Here is a 17,361-nt window from a genome sequence, read left to right as displayed (position 1 = left end):
GGCCCTGTGCTGGATCACTGTGTGTACATGGGGGTCCCCGTCTGGGGTGAGTGTGGGTCTGTCTAGGTCTCTGTGTGGGGTTACTGGGGGCCCTGTGCTGGATCACTGTGTGTACATGGGGGTCCCCGTCTGGGGTGAGTGTGGGGCTGTCTAGGTCTCTGTGTGGGGTTACTGGGGGCCCTGTGCTGGATCACTGTGTGTACATGGGGGTCCCCGTCTGGGGTGAGTGTGGGTCTGTCTAGGTCTCTGTGTGGGGTTACTGGGGGCTCTGTGCTGGATCACTGTGTGTACATGGGGGTCCCCGTCTGGGGTGAGTGTGGGTCTGGCCCACTCTCACGGGCCCCTCCAGCGCTGTCCTCTCTGCCCCTCACAGCCGGAGAAGGAAGGGACTCCTCAGGCCTGGATCTTGCTGTTCTGTCTGTGTCCCGTCTGTGTCCCGTCTCCAGATGGGCACCTTAGTTCCAGCCCCCCCGGCTGAGCGCTCACCTCTCGGTGCCGCTGAGAGGCCCTGGCAGCAGCCAGGCTCAGGATCCAAGCGCTCTGCTCCCCTCTCCTGAGCTCTGGCGGTCACTCCAGAGCGAGGTCGCCGTCCCTGCCCTCAGACTGCTGAGCCCCCCGTCGAGGGTGCAGCCGGAGGCAGGGCTGGTCTCCAGGAGGACCCGCAGCACAAGTGGGCCCGTGCCCCCTGCCCCCAGAGCCCCGGGCCTGGTCCCGCACGTGCGGTCCTGACAGGCGTGGAGGCGGGGCCGTTCCTGCCGGCTCCTGGACCAGAGGCCCCCTTCTGGAGGGGGACTGGCGCCATGGGAGTGTCTGTGACATAGAGCCCCGAATCTCTCCGGAGAAATGCTCTTGTCTCCCCACTTTCCCCCGTGGCTGAGCCCAAGGAGGAAAGCTGATGGCGTGTTCACTTTCTGCAGGCCCTCCCATGCACGCTGGGAGACGCGTCCCGGCCGCGCGCTGGGTGAGGCGTCCCGGCCGCGCGCCGGGTGAGGCGCCCCGGCCGCGCGCTGGGTGAGGCGCCCCGGCCGCGCGCTGGGTGAGGCGTCCCGGCCGCGCGCTGGCTGAGGCGCCCCGGCCGCGCGCTGGCTGAGGCGCCCCGGCCGCGCGCTGGCTGAGGCGTCCCGGCCGCGCGCTGGGTGAGGCGCCCCGGCCGCGCGCTGGCTGAGGCGTCCCGGCCGCGCGCTGGCTGAGGCGTCCCGGCCGCGCGCCGGGTGAGGCGCCTTGGCCGCGCGCCGGGTGAGGCGTCCCGGCCGCGCGCTGGCTGAGGCGTCCCGGCCGCGCGCAGGGTGAGGCGTCCCGGCCGCGCGCAGGGTGAGGCGTCCCGGCCGCGCGCGGGCTGAGGCGTCCCGGCCGCGCGCTGGCTGAGGCGTCCCGGCCGCGCGCTGGCTGAGGCGTCCCGGCCGCGCGCCGGGTGACGCGTCCTGGCCGCTGGTGTCTTCACCCCGGCCTCTGGAAGGAGTAAGACTGAGCGCAGGTGAGACCTGCTGTGACTCCTGAACAGTCCCTGGGCCTGCTGAGTCCTACCTGTACCCTGGGAGCCTCCTTGGGCCACACATGTAGGTAGAGGTCACGGACTGTGAGTCTGTCCTGAGTACCCAGTCCTGTGAAAGCTGATTGCTCCAGAGGGCAGGAGTGAAGCTTCTCTGCTTGAGCGTCTGCTGCCGCTGGGAGCTTGGCCCTCTGCTGAGGGGCTCCAGGTGGCCTCCCTCTGTCTGGGCCCAGGGAACTCGAGTAGAGGGGAGACTCTGGAGTGACGCCAGCAGGAGCCACCGGGCCCCTCACTTCTCTCCTCTGGGCCTGTGGATGGTGGTGGGAGACCACTGCTCCTTGGTAAATGCCCCGTCTATGGGCTCCCCTGCCACTAACATCCTTCCCCTGCATCCCATCCCAGGGGCACAGCATCCAGCTCTCAGACCGTGAGGGGCCTCCACACACAGTCATGACCATGCTTATTCACTGGGGGAGGTGGGCACTGTAAGCATCGCTGTCCTCTCCTCCAGGGCTGGGTGGGACCAGCCCTCAGAGGCTTGCATGCTCTGCACTGCACACTCTCAGAGCTGGGTCCTCTCAGAGTGTGTGGTCCTCATTCTTGCTGCTGCTTCAGAGCAGGAGAAAGGCAGAGGGAGGGTGACGAACCTCGCCTATCTTGTCCCAGCCACATCTGGGAGAGAAAGGGGCTTTCAGGGCAGCAGCATCTACCCCGCTGTGACTCGGGGGTGAGGCTTGTCCCACCTCTGGACTCCCCTCCTTATTCTGACATGTGAGTTTGTCCCTGACACTTCTTGAGCCTGAGGGGAATTTCAGCTTCTGAACACACCTCCCCTACCAGGTGCACAACGTCCAGGTGGAGAAAGAGTAGGATAGAACTGAGCAAGATGCTGAGAAGGGGGAGGTCTTCAGGTTTAGGTCACTGTGACATGTCCTAAATGCTGTTGCTTGTTTCTGTAATGCTGGTATTATGGAAACTGAAGGCGCAGTTATGGAACTGGGGTGAGGGTGAGTATCCATGCTGGGGTCACCCTCCCTCCACGGCCCCATCCCGTCTGGAAGTCAAAGCAGGCACCTGGGAAGCGTGGACCCCGATGCCTTCCATCTCCCTCAGTGAGGCACCGACAGGCACTACCCCTGCTCATGAGAAAAAAACATTTATTTCATGAAACAAAATTTCTGGTAGGAAGAAGCCTTTAGCACACAGAGGATGTGCTAACAGAAAAATGTATTTATCTGCATGGCATGCATTTTTTCTTGGAGGAGAGATTTCCTACCCGGAATGCTGTGAAAAGCATGTTCGGATTCACCAGAAGAGGTATATTTCTGAGGGAGACCATGCCTTGGACAGTGGAGGGAATGGCCTGGGACCCATGCCACTCGTGAGCCATGCTGGCAGGCTCTGCCTGGAGGGGGACCTGGCTCCCTGGGTGAGAAGGCCCACTTGCTGTCCCTGGGACTGGTCCACTTACTCTTTTTTGAAAAGCTATGGCCCGTCAGGGTGGCTTGGTGATAACGGGGTGTATCTCTCCTCATTCTCCTTTCCTCTTGGTAAGACAGGATTCTGTGGTGGCAGTAATGTGGACCTCTGGGGTCCTGGAATTCTGCCTGGTACCAGTTTAACTCCGTGGCGTGAGGGCCCTGGTGAAACACCATCCTCTCCTTTAGGATCTGCCCAACAGCTGTCATGAGAGTCTGAGCCTCAACAGCCCTGCTGTCCATGGTCGATTTGCTCTTGATTGATTCTTGGCTCTGGACAGTGGCTGTTTCAGGCCTGCCTTTTTGCAGGGGCTGTTCTGGTTCTCTGCCTTTACTGGGGAAAATCCACTGCAGAAGGAGCTTGATCTTTTCTTTGAAGTGGCTTTCTGATGGAACCTGTCTCTTCTTTAGGACTAACTGCCGAAACTTGCTTCTCAGGGACTCTGTTGATTCTTTTTTCTGGCCAGGATGACTCATCCCTTGGGCTTGGTAAGCCCTCCGCTCTGCCAGCCCCTTTTTAATCTGTCTTAATTTGGGCCTTGTATATTTCTCTCTCCCATCCTTGGGAACAGACTCCTTGCAATGGCTCTTATATTTGAGCTGTCGCCTCATGTCCACCTGCTGCCCCTGGCTGCTCCCTTCACTTGAGGTAGCATCATAGAGTTTTTGGGAATTGCACTTGTCTCCACTGGATAAGATCTGAAAATTGGACAGAGATTCCTGAGAAGCCAAGATGTTTGCGGCAAGAAACATATTCGAGTGACAGTCTTTGAGAAGCATGTCAGTGGCACAGTCTTGAAGGAGCACGCTGGTAGCTCGGCCTTGAGCCTGAGCCTGCTGGTCAGTGAACCCTTGAGACTCAAGCTTACGAGACTGTGTCTCAAAGAGTAGATCTTCTGTATCTGAGGCAGCAGATTCGGTGTTCAGTGAGGGGCTTTCACTGGACCTTGGAGACTGTGATCTCCAGAGATCTATATTGATGTCTAGGTATTTGACCTGCACGCTAGGTTCCCTGGTGCCCTCCCCAGCAGAGTCTCCCTCCACGACCTCTTGAGCCTTTGAAGATGGAGAGCATTCATCAAGCTCCACAACTATCACATCAGAGCAAGATGCTGGGGAGGCCTGTCCCCTAGTTTCCTTCTGTGGCTCATTCCTGGCCATGGCTGAACTTGGACTTGGCTCCAGGCTGCCTTTCTCAGCCTCCACAACAGACTTGCTATGCCACATTCTGCCCACAAAGCTGTATGTGGGGGCCTGAGGAGGTGGCTTGTCTTCCTGGCCAGTCAGAGGGGCCTCTGGGGGCTCATGGGTGTCCCCAGGTGCGCGTCCTCCCAGTGCCCCCCGGCTTCCTCAGTCGCCTGTGAGGGGACAGGGAGGGGCGTCTCCTGCGGGGGAACTGCCTCCATTGTTACCAGATTCTCTCCTGCATGGGGCTGAGGAGGTTTTCCCAAGCCCTTGGTTAATAGGGCAGTTGAGTGGTATCCAGATTCACAGGTGACCTTCAATGTGGGCACTTGAACCTTTTTCAACTTCAAGCGAAATATGAACTTAAGGACTTTGAAGAGTAGGCTCCACCTGTGCCTCACTCGAAACCTTATTATATGTGCTTCCAGCTCCTGCTCAGTATACGGGCTGAGGACAAGAGACTCATGGGAGGTGATCATGGAGGCTTTCCCATCCTGAGAGGACTGTGTACTTTCTGTCTTCATGGGAGCATTTGTCTCTCCCAGAGTGCCTAAAACAAGGTTGTCCACAAGCCTCAAGTGATAGACATTCACAGGGATCTCACTCTCACAGATCTGCTCTGCCTTCCTCTCTGTAAGGACTCCTGAGACTTCTGGTTGCTTCCTGTCTAGGCTCAACTCTATTTCTGATGCAGGTTTTGCTCTTGGATCCTTCACTGGAGGGTTGGCTGGGAACATGTACAGATCTTTTACGATCTTCCCCACACTCTGCCCTACATCATGGCACAGGTCTGTCCCTGGTAGGATTTGTGCTGGGCACTTGGACCTCATCTTTTGTGCATCCTGGCTCCTTTTGCCTCGACCTGCAGAAGGATCGGGTATTGATCCTGGGCTGCATCAGTTTCTGAGATGCTTGGATTCTGCAGGGCAGGCCACTCTGTTGCTGCATGAACCTTTGGGAAATGTGGTGCTCCAGTTTCTTCCGAACCTCAGGGCTGATCAAATACCCAGGAAGGATGGGGACAGAGCTGTGGGCCTGGGAAGACCTGGTCTCCTGGGATGGGTTGAGAGTGACCTGGCTAAAGACTTGCCGAGAATTTTTAACCAAAGAGGGTAAAGTTCTCCTGCTTTCTAGTTGTTTTTTCCAAAAGTGACATTCCAGGTTTTCAACTGCATTTGAACTGAAAGATGATGCCTTATTTGGGACTGTAGGGCAAGATGTTTCAAAGGACTTCTCAATGCCAATCTGGCGTTGAGAAGATGATGACTGGACTAGGGGGGAGGGTGATAGATGGACAGTGGTTTCTAACTGAGCCTGAGGTTGTGGATGACATTGGGGTATGGTTGGAGCCAAGGACTGAGGTCGGGCTGGATCTCCATATGAGCCTGAGGGATGGCTGACAGGGAGGCATGTTTAGAGTCAAGGGTGTCAGCTGAGCCTGAATCTCCACGTGAGCCCAAGGAGGTGGCTGAAACGGGGGCATGGTTGGAGCTGAGGGTTGTTGGTGGTCCTGGACCTCCATGGAGATCTCAGATGATGGAGGACATTGAGGCTTGGTTGCCTGACCTCTGCCTCCTCAAGGTAGAGGTCGGGCCTGGGTCTCCATGTGAGCCTGAACAAGTGGTTGAAACTGGGGCATGTTTGGAGTCCAAGGTAGGGATTGGTCCTGAATCTCCATGTGAGCTTGAGGTTGTGGTGGTTGACACTGGGACATGGATGGAGTCTGGAGTAGGGGTGGAACCTGGGTCTTCATGTGAGCCCGAAGTGGTAGTTGAAAACAAGGCACGGTTTGAGCCAAGAGTTGGGATCGGACCTGGGTCTCCATGTGAGCTCGAGGTGATGGTTGAAATTGGGGCGTGAGTGGAGTCCATGGTGGGGGGCGGGCCTGGGTCTCCATGTGAGTCTGAGGTGGTGGCTGAAAGTGAGGCATGGTTGGAACCAAGAGTTGGGGTCGGGCCTGGGCCTCCATGTGAGCCCGAGTTGGTGGTAGAGAGTGAGGCATGGTTGAAGCCACGATTTGGGAGCTGGACTGGGTCTTCAATGAAACTTCAGATGATGGTTGACATTGGGGCATGATTGGAGTTAAGGGTAGGGGTTGGGCCTGGGTCTCCATGTGACCCAGAGGTGATGGCTGCAACTGGGGCATGGTAGGAGTCAAGGATTGAGGTTGAGCCTGGGCCACAGGTTGGGTCAAGTGCTTGGCCAATGACAGTTGTGAAGTTACTTTAGCTGGAATATGGAATGGTTTGGCTTTAGAGCGTTCATTAAATAAGACAGGGCATAACTCTAGAGCTGACCCAGGTACTGTGACAGCAGCTACGAGAGACTCACTGTGCAGAAAGGGGAGACCCCAGAAGAGCTGGCTGCATGTCTTCTGTAGACAGTCCCCCAAAGTGTCAGGATATCAGGGCTTCTCGGGACCAAGCAGCTGATCATGTTTGCCTTTTATGTTCCAGAAGTGTTGGTGACCCAAGGTGTCCTGTTTGTGACCCAGCGACTCAATCCTCTTCCCCAAAGAATTCGGGTGGTAGCCTGCCTCCTCGTCCTTTTCTTTCTCCTTCCAAAACTTCAGTTCCACTCTCTTGCTGATTAGTATTTCCAGCAGCTCCTGGACATTAGGGTTGATAAAAGCGAGGCCACCAGCCTCTACCTGCCTTTTTCTGGGATCTTCCCAGAATGAGGCCTCTGGTGGGTAGAGGGGAAGGCTTTCTTTCTGGGACTCTAAGTGTGTTGAGGTGGAGAAGCTCCAGGCTGTGGCTGCTTCCTGCCACCAGGCCAGGGCCGATCCAGGGCTGCTTGAATGGACAAGCCCTGGGATGGCTGGTCTCCAGGGGGAGTGCGGAGATGACCTGTGTGGGATGGTATCCAGTTTGCGTGTCGTGGAGTCACCCTGAGTGAGACTCAGCATGGAGCCTGATGGTGTTGGGGCAGAGCAGGGTGCTGCAGGTGGAGGGCAGGCTCTCCCATGAGGCGGGCTTGGTGGGGAAGGGGAAAGGCCAGTGGCCAGGGTGAAAGAATGTCCAGGGGAAAGAAAGGCTCTGGTGTTGGAGAGGCACTCAGGTATGACTCTGAGTAAGTGGAAACTGAACCTGGAGAAATGGCAGAAGCCCAGGGTAGAGGCTGCTTGGTCAGAGGAGCTGGGGAAATGGTGGGAGCTGCCTCTTCCCTGCATGGTGGGTGGGCTCCAGCAGGCACTGCTTTGCAAACCTCACCAGGTGAATCTTGACATGAGATCTGATGAAAGCTGCCCTTGTCAGGGAACCTCCCCAGGTGTCTGCAGGAGACATGAAGAACAAGCTGCAGCCAGGAGCTGCCAGGCCAGGAGGACCAGACAGGCCAGGCAGGGGTGGGCAGCCACACCCCACAGCCCTGCACGGCCCCAGTGCTGACTTCACAATGCTCCTGCTGTTCCTCACCACGGGATGATAGCCATACCCCGCCCCCAGGACTCCTCCCAGCTCAGCCCCAGGCTGCCAGAATCCCTGGGTTCACACCATAGGCTCTAGAAGAACCCCCTAGGAAGAAAGGGTAGATTCTCTACCTTTGCAGAAGTGAAGTCAGGTCCCAGACCTCCTCCAGTGTTTCCAGGCAATCTCTGCAAGCTGGAAATCAGCAGACTGGGTCATGGTGGTGAAGATATGTGTCCTGGAGGGCTCACTTCCCAATCCAGGTGCTATTAGTCCAATGCAGCCCACACGCCCTTTTGGTACAGAGTCTTTTCCAGGCCCCTCACAGCTACATTCTACACATGGAATCTGGGAAGTGTCTGGATTCTGCCCTCCTTCCCAGAAGCCTCCCTGGGGGCCCTGCTCCTCAAGGGAGAAGTCCTGCCACTGGCCCCCTCAGAGCGCGTGGAGCTGGGCCTCATGGCCAGAGTGGTGGGGACTAGCACTCGGGGCACTCATGGCTGGGTGTCCGAACTCACCTTTCAAAGCGCCGTTTCTCTTGCTGCTCCTGCTTCTTCCCCTTCGTTCCTTTCGATGCTGAGAGAGAAAAAATTAGGGCTTAAGACCCAATTCTCAGTCTCCTCTCTCTCTAGACAAGCATCAGGCACTAGTGTCCATACATAATATGACTTTCTACTTTTCACTGACAGCTCTGTGATTTTTCTTTCCTTTCACTCATTTTTAAAGTGGATAAAATACTTTCTGTTTTCCTTCTTTGAAGAACGAAAGACTATTTTCAATGTGAAATGCACTCTGTACTTTCGTCACTGTTCCTCTGCTCAAGAAACACACACATTCTCAGACTGTGGGTGAATCTGAGCTTCATCAGGTTGATCTCTGCTTCCTGATGCCAGCCCCCCGCCCCCCAGCCCCTGCTCTGAGGTTCTTGGGGCTTCAGCGCTGCCAGACCATCAGCCCTGAGACACTGTTCACAGCTGCTGAACTAGGGCTCAGAGTCCTGTCCTCGGCCTGAGACTGAACTCAGCATCCAGTCCTCAGCCCCTGGTCACTGTGTTTGGGACATGCCCTGGACCCCTACCACACCAGGACAACTGATCTGAGATCTTTGGGTAGAAATCCTAGTGTTCACTCTATCTCCTGCCCAGCCTGGTTTGTCCCTAGAGGCATGATATTCTTTTCTTCCTTGAAAATAGATGTCCTGTTCTTTCCCACCTCAAGAATCTCTGGTTGATTCAGAAATAGAAATCATAATAATAAAGATTTTATATGCTTGTCAGTCTGGACCAAGAGTTCCTTACCTTCCTGATGTTTCCATGTTTCCTAGGGGGAGCAAAGGATGGGTTATTCTCCAGGTAGGGAAGGATCAGGAAAAAGAGCCCCAGTCCACACAGAAAGGCGAGGATGGTATCGATCACCCAGAAAGGGGAGCTGGAGTTCAGCCAAGTATCAAAAGTGCTTTTCAGAGAAAAGAGCAGATTCTCCATCATCTGAATCACACTGCTGCCCTCAGGCAACTGAGCCAAGGTGTGCACTTGGGGACTATATACTAGGCTCACATCATAGAGATGTGGTCTGGTCACAAAGGGCCCTTGGGGGTAAGAGGGATTAGCAGAGGAGGAGGCTGGACTATAGCCCCTCCCTAACCATCCAGCCCCACAGCTTCATTCATCTCCCTTCTCTGAGCCTTCCCATCCTACCTTCTCATCCTGGTAGAGACATTAATCAAGAACTGAGAACAAGCCTTCCCAGGAATGTGGGACAAAATGTCATGAAATGCTCCCCAAAAGTACAGTCGGATTTGTGACCACACGGGGGCCATGTCAACTACAATTGGCCCTTACCAAGAGCATTGCCAACAACTGAACAGTGGAGGCATTTGCCCTCCGCCTCTATGGAGACTGAACCCCGCGCTGCTGTGGCTGTCGACCTTCAACAGTCCCTGAGAGAGTTCAAGGTAAAGTGAGGCCCTCTGTGCTCCAGGGAGTCTGGTGGGACAGGTCTTTAGATAGTTAGATGCTTTTAGGAACAGATTTTATGATTGCAATCCTTGCATCTCCTCATATCTAAGTGAAAGTGAAAGTCGCTCAGTCGTGACCAACTCTTTGCAACCCCTTGGACTGTACAGTCCATGGAATTCTCCAGGCCAGAATACTGGCGTGGTTAGCCTTTCCCTTCTCCAGGGAATCTTCCCAACCCAGGGATCAAACCCTGTTCTCCTGCATTGCAGGCGGATTCTTTACCAGCTGAGCCACAGGGCAAGGCCTCATATCTAGAGAAGCACTAAATCCCTTCATGGTGACATCAGATCCTCATGACTAACAAAAACCTTTTGAAGAATGAGTGTTTCATATATATGGGATTTAGAAAAATGGTAATGATTATCCTATATGCAGAACAGAAAAAGAGACACAGATGTACAGAACAGACTTTTGGACTCTGTGGGAGAAGGCGAGGGTGGGATGTTTCGAGAGAACAGCATCGAAACATGTATATTATCTATAGTGAAGCAGATCACCAGCCCAGGTGGGATGCATGAGACAAGTGCTCGGGGCTGGTGCACTGGGAAGACCCAGAGAGATCGGGTAGAGAGGGAGGTGGGAGGGGGGATTGGGATGGGGAACACAAGTTAATCCATGGCTGATTCATGTCAATGTATGACAAAACCCACTACAATATTGTAAAGTAATTAGCCTCCAACTAATAAAAATAAATGAAAAAAAAGAAAAAGAAAAATGAGTGTTTCGTGGCATTGAACTCCCCCTTCACCAAAATCTTATATATTGACTTTCCCGCACTGCCGCGTAGGAGCAGCCTCTCAGAACTATCTGAGATGCTGCCTTCCAGGCTTGGCCAACAGACAATGGAAACTGTTTTTCTACTTTATTCCTCCATTCAGAATTCCAATAGGCTGAAATGACTGTGTTTTCTCAAGTTCACTCTGCTGTTAGCCACACTGACCTGACAGTGGATTACTGACAAGAACAGTGAACTTCCCGTGGGGAGGCTTCAAGTGAAGAGGAAGATGCCATGTGGGCGGGCCACAGCTCCAACTGCACATCAGTCTAAGTCAGGGGTGACTGAAGCCCTACGGGTTCTTAGTCTTGTCCCTGGGCCTGCCCCCCCCCCCCCCCCCCCCCCGCAACACTTCATGCCAGGCTTTCGGAGCCAGTGCACACTCGTGATAACCAGCCCCCTCGACTTTTAGTCCCCTCGCTGGGCTTGGCCTGCGGCCTGTTTGTACAGATGTGTCTGGTCACTGGAACCGTGTGACGAGGGTCACAGCCCAGCATCTAGAGAGAGGTCCCTCTCATTCTTGACCCTCTGCTCTTAGGACCTGAAAGCTGCAGAGTCTGGAGTTCAGCTAATGACGAACTCTCTCAGTTTAGGAACCTGGGATTCCTAAAAGCGTAGATTCCTCTGAGGTCCTGCTCCTCTGACTGGCAGAACCTGGACGGGCCCTAAAGTTCCCCTGGCCCTCAGGTCAGAGTTCTAGCAGAAACCCCCAGGGCACTCACCTCCCCCCACTTTCCCATGGTCTTGTCACTTGGGCATCCAAAACTGATGTTGCCTGGGTGACTTCAGAATGATGGGCACAGTATGGCCCTGGAGGCCTTGCTGGGGAAAGACAGTGACAAAGGACCCATCCCCTGTACAGTATGGGGCGGGGGGAGAGAGGGCACGAGGGAGAAAGAGACCAACTGAGGCAGAGGGTTTATTACAGAGCAAGCGTGAATAGACTGCAAAGTCGGATAAGACTCTCATGCAAACATGTATGGGAAAGTAGAACAATTAGAGCTTTTCTTATCTCCTTGAGAGACAAGTGGCTGCCTTTGGGATGTCTCTGGCACACCTCAGGAGTTAGTTTCGGAGGTGCAAGTGTTTACAGTTCCAGGGATCACAAGCCTTTGACCTTGGAGCTATAACATGGAGATATCAGTCTCTTACTGAGGCTCCTGCTTGCAAGGAGATACCCTGAGGAGGGGAGAAGGGAAGACAGCTGCCTTTCTCCCCTCACTGAACGGAGAGTCCATCATTTAACCCTTTTATGCCTGTGTGTGTTTCTGATTGTGCTGTAACAAATAGCCACAAATCCAGTGACTGAAAACCATACAAATGTATTGTCTTACAGTGTGGAGGTCGGAGTCTGAAATGGGCTGGCAGGACTGTGCTCTCTCTGGAGGCTGCAGGGGGCAGCCTGTCCGCTGCCCTCTCCAGTCGCCAGAGCCCACCACGTTCTTTGTTCATGGCCCCCTTCCCCCCTTCAGGGTCAGCAGCGCAGCATCTTCAACCCTCTTTCTTCCTGTTGCTCGCCTTCTGTCATGTCACTCCCTCTGTCTGTAGTCAGCTCCTGCTCTGTCTCCTCGTATAAGGACCCTGATGACTGCGTGGGGCTAATCCAGGTACTGCAGGGTCAAGTCCCTACAAGATCCTTACCTTAATCGTGCCTGCCCCCTGAGAGAACAAAGTCACACGTCCCAGGGATCACGATGCCTTTGGGTCGTGACTCAACCTTCCACATTCCCCAGGCTTAGCGCTCTGATGGATTCCACTGTGGCCTGATATGGGCATCACCCCAGTGTCACTGCCCCAACAGAGGGGATACTTTGGGCTGTGTGGACACTTGTGAGGACAGGTATCTTTTGTCCATCCTTGTAGGCAAAGAAGAAACATGGCTATGAGGTTGCAAATTTGGGGCTGAACTTAATAGCGTGATAATAATTAGAAATACTGGTTTAAAAATATTTTAATCTCTTGCTGGAGTGCATGCATGCCAAGTTGCTTCAGTCGTGTGCAACTCTTTGTGACCCCATGAACTGTAGCCCCCCAGGCTCCTCTGTCCGTGGGATTCTCCAGAAAAGAATCCTGGAATGGGTTGCCATGCTCATCTCCCGGGGACCTTCCCAACCCAGGGATGGATCTTGAATCTCTTATGTCTCCTGCACTGGCAGACAGGTTCTTTACCTCTAGGGCCACTTGGGAAGCTTGCTGGAGTAGCATTGGAAAGTTCTCTGAGCTTCCATGGAGAGAAGGATGCAGCCAAAGGAAACAGTCTGCACCGCACTGTTCAACAGGCATTCAGACCGCTATTTCATGGGGTTTGTCTCTTGGAGAATTAAGCAATCATTTCTAAGGGTATCGTAACCAGAATTTCCATGAATTATTCAGTGTTTGATTTCTGCCTCTGTATAACAGAAACGCGGATCTTGCTTTCACCGAGGAAAATGGTTGCTGTGCAAAGATTGTCCAGAAGAAGGAGCCAAAGGCTTTGAAATGTGCCAGGAGCCCTGAGCTGATTCTAGGGAACAAGATGCAGATCCCCAAAAGGGATCGAGCGAGGTCGCTAGCTGCTACAGTGCCTGCTGCTCACATACTGGGTGCTCGGCTGGGCCCTGCGTGCCTGTCTGCGAATCAGTCATGCAGGGCCTGGGACACCTGGGCCCCACCTTCTCCCCACTTAAGGATCCTTGCTTCAGTTCATCAGGATAATATAAATTATGAATACTTGCTTTAAAAAAATTGTAAAAGAAATATACACCTTGAAAATTCAAAATAGCAACTAGTAGTGCTGAGAGCCCTACTGTAGCCTGCTAGACTCCTCTGTGGAATTCTCCAAGTAAGAATACTGAAACGGGTAGCCATTCCCTTCTCCAGGGAATCTTCCCAACCCAGGGATCAAACCCAGGTCTCCTGCCTTGCAGGCAGATTCTTTACCAATGAGCCACCTGAGGAGCCATTTAAAAAAATTGTAAAAGAAATATACACATTGAAAATTCAAAATAGCAATTAGTAGCGCTGAAAACGAAATATCTTGTTATGTTCCCATAGACATAAATACTATTATCAGTTAGTCCATAGGCTTCCGAACGTTACGTGTTCGCGTCCTTTGAGTCGCGCACACTCAGGTTTGTTTGGAGCTCACAGTCGCGCTGACTCATCAGGGTGTGTTTGTGCGTTGCCATCTCCCAGCATCTTTGCAGGTTTGCTTCTTCGATTACGGGGTTTTGGTTGTGGGATGTGGAGAGGTGCAAAAAAGATAAGAATTACAAGAGTGGGCCTAGACACTGATGAGGAAGAGAAGAAAGCAGTGCATCCCACTTCAGGGAAACACGGGGCTTCGCTCTGTTCTTGTTTTATTCTCCAAAGCCAACCCGAACTGTAACAGAAACCACCTTCTTCTCAAGGACCCCTGTGATCAAAATACCAGCTGGCCTTGTGCGTGGAGGGTTGGCAGAACCCTCTCCTTTGGGGGCACATGTGGCCCCAGGCTGACCTTGTAGTTTTGCTCCCCTGAACCCTGAGAAAGGGGGCTGGCAGCTGAGCCGCCTGCAGCCCCGACTGTGGTCAAGTAGCCCTGGCCAGGTAAACTGCATCTGACTGTGGGGCTCCGAGAGGGTATGGGCATGTCTGGTGGGAAGCTGTGGTTCCCCAGCTGAGGGGACTCATGACTGGGACTGGCGACGGTAGCAGGGAGCCAGGCTCCTGCGGGGCTGGGGCTTCCGAGCACCCAGGCGGACCCGCTGTCTCCTCACTCACCTCCGCTGTGTCCGGGGCACTGGACTGCAGCAGGACCGACCCTGACAGAGGTCCTGGGTGCTGCCCCGCCTGCTTGCGACACTTCCTGGCCCAGGTCCTTCTCCGTGATCTAGTGCCAAATGGGACCCAGGTCATCCTGTAAGTAATAAGATCTCGAGACAGCGAAAAGACTGCTAGAAAGTGGGTGGTAAGTTCAGGGTTCCCCGAAGTGGTGGCTGCGGTGGTGTCTGCTCTCCAGACAGCCACAGGAGAGTGGCCTGTCTGGCCAGTGGTTGGGACATGAGCCAAGTGAGTTAGAGAGGATGGAGGGCCTTGACTCCCCAAACAACAGCTGTAGAAAAACCAGGGGTCCGGGGCATTACACCACTCCTTTAGATGTGGAAAGGATTTTAATGTAAATGGAACTGGAGGATATGAAATGGAGAATCACATGCATGTACCCTTAGAAGAATGGAGAGACCGATTTCCTGTAAATGCCTGATTTACAGAACACTTAGGGATATCTCTTGATCAACGAACATTCACCAAGGATCTCTTCCCATCCTCAGGCCAAGGAGCTTACTGCTGGGATTCTGCGTGGACGTGCCCCTCCGCACTTCAGGCCATCAGTACGGCTGACCCAAGCCCTCAGCGGACTCACCTGTAGCACTAACGCTCGAATGTCCTGGGTTATAATTCTTCTGCTGAACCAGAAAAACACTCAGTTTCTTCTCAATCGAACCTGCCTCAGTTTACCTCTGTTCGGGCTGACAGTCTTCACCTCATCTCACAAGCTTAGATTAATCTCTCTTTCCTCTGAATTCCCTATCCAGAGACTCAGCCTTAGTCTGGGTGATACTGTCATGACCTCTTATAGGGTCAGAACACATTATCTTTTAAAGGTTTAAAAGACCCTCTGCACACTGCTGTGTTTAAAATAGATAATAAGGACTTACTGTATAGCACAGGGAATTCTGCTCAGTATTTTATAATAAACTAAATGGGGAAAGGTTTTGAAAAGTAATAGACACAGGTGTGAGTATAACTGAGTCACTTGCTGCACTCCTGAAACTAACACAGCATTGTAAACCAACTCTGCCCCAATTAAAAAAAAAAAGACTCTGCACATTTTAGCATCCAGTAAATGGTTAATTGATGCTTAAAACGATTAGTCTTTTGCAGTTTATGCTTTTGTTTTGTTTTGCTTCTCCAGAGAGCCCACTTCACCCTGGCCTGCCAGCTGACACTGTGGTAACTAGGATTTCAGGAGTAGGCACCCCAACTTCCCTTTCTATTACTGCTTTCAGATTTTGTTTCCATGAACAGTTTTACTTTTCATGAATGTGTTTTCTCAGGGAGAGAGTCTTTTCTGAAATGATACCTACATTCTGGGGCAATGAAGCTCCATGTCTATTCAACAAAGCATCTCCTATTTCTTTTCAAAAACTCCACTCTTGTGCCAAGACCCCATGAATCATCAAACAAGTAGTACAGAAAGTCTTGGTTGAACACCTGTCATCTAATCCTTCTCAAAAGTGAACTGGGAGAAACCAAATCGTGTGGTAAGATGAATCAAGTTTTTAGTTCTGAATGAATTGGCAGTCCTTTTAAAAATGATTTTGTTTTCAACTAGGAACATTAGAGAAATGTATTAGGATTTTTTTTTTTTTGCATCAACTGGGTAAAAATCTTGACTTTTGAGGTGACATTTTATTTTTGTTTTGCAACCAAACAATTTATAATAACTCTTATATTTCTTAAAATTGCATATTATTTCTCTAAGTGGTTTTGGAAATAAGCCCTATATTATTATTATTTTATCTATTTAAAAAATAGGAAAACTAGATAACTATAAATAGGATTTCCAGTTATGCCATCTTCATTAAAAATACAGCTATCTATTTATCAGACCTGATCCACCCAACACATTTCTAATCTCTATTGTTCCCTCTTGTTCCACTTATTACTGGCCTAGGAAAGCATAAGGCTCAATAATTTGTAAACACAGTAGGAATCCCTAAAAGAGAAAAGCTCAGAACTAATTTTAGAATAAGAAGAAAACCACCATGTGCTTGCTCTTAGGTCCCTAGATTGCATGGCTGATTTAATTCCATAAATAAACAATCTGCCCACATTTTCAGATAACATTATCAACTGAATTCAGTTCAGCACAATACTCATCTCTGGAGTTGGTGAACTTGGGGGAGGGCATTTGCTACGGTGGCCTGAGATGAGTCAGGTTTCACAGCCCAGCAGCCTATAGCCTTGCCCTCACTCCAATTCATTCTCCAATGCTTAGTTTCTCCACGTGTAAAGTGGAGACTGTATAGAGCTTCTCCATCTTTGGCTGCAAAGAATATAATCAATCTAATTTCGGTATTGACCATCTGGTGATGTCCATGTGTAGCATCTTAAATTCAGACTTAAATTGAAGAAAGTAGGCAAAACCACTCGACCATTCAGGTATGGCCTAAATCAAATCCCTTACGATTATACAGTAGAAGTGAGAAATAGATTTAAGGGATTAGATCTGATAGAGTGCCTGATGAACTATAGACGGAGGTTCATGACATTGTACAGGAGACAGGGATCAAGACCATCCCCAAGAAAAAGAAATGCAAAAAAGCAAAATGGCTGTCTGAGGAGGGCTTACAAATAGCTGTGAAAAGAAGAGAAGCTAAAGGAAAAGGAGAAAAGGAAAGATGTACCCATTTGAATGCAGAATTCCAAAGATTAGCAAAGAGATAAGAAAGCCTTCCTCAGCGATCAATGCAAAGAAATAGAGGAAAACAATAGAATAGGAAAGACTAGAGATCTCTTCAAGAAAATTAGAGATACCAAGGAATATTTCATGCAAAGATGGGCTCAATAAAGGACAGAAATGGTAGGGACCTAACAGAAGCAGAAGATATTAAGAAGAGGTGGCAAGAATACACAGAGGAACTGTACAAAAAAGATCTTCACGACCCAGATAATCATGATGGTGTGATCATTCACCTAGAGCCAGACATCCTGGAATTTGAAGACAAGTGGGCTTTAGGAAGCATCACTACGAATAAAGCTAGTGGAGTTGATGGAATTCCAGTTCAGCTCTTTCAAGTTCTAAAAGATGATGCTGTGAAAGTGCTGCAACTCAATAAGTCAGCAAATTTGGAAAACTCAGCAGTGGCCACAGGGCTGGAAAAGGTCAGTTTTCATTCCAAAGAAAGGCAATGCCAAATAATGCTCAAACTACCACACAATTGCACTCATGTCACACGCTAGCAAAGTAATGCTCAAAATTCTCCAA

General features: G+C 51.7%; 1 long non-coding RNA gene across 1 annotated transcript; it reads right to left on the bottom strand.

The window, feature by feature from the left end:
• Positions 1-2,629: 2,629 nt before the first annotated feature.
• On the bottom strand, positions 2,630-9,278 carry LOC110122160 (uncharacterized). Its single transcript, XR_011484616.1, has 4 exons — positions 8,858-9,278; positions 8,078-8,135; positions 7,694-7,754; positions 2,630-7,426 (listed from the first exon to the last, which is right to left on the bottom strand). It is a non-coding gene; the product is annotated as an uncharacterized lncRNA (long non-coding RNA).
• Between the last annotated feature and the right edge of the window lie 8,083 nt (positions 9,279-17,361).

The sequence above is a fragment of the Odocoileus virginianus genome, chromosome 29, assembly GCF_023699985.2.
Source record: "Odocoileus virginianus isolate 20LAN1187 ecotype Illinois chromosome 29, Ovbor_1.2, whole genome shotgun sequence".
NCBI lineage: Eukaryota > Metazoa > Chordata > Mammalia > Artiodactyla > Cervidae > Odocoileus > Odocoileus virginianus.
This window is presented reverse-complemented; position numbering and strand designations above follow the sequence as displayed.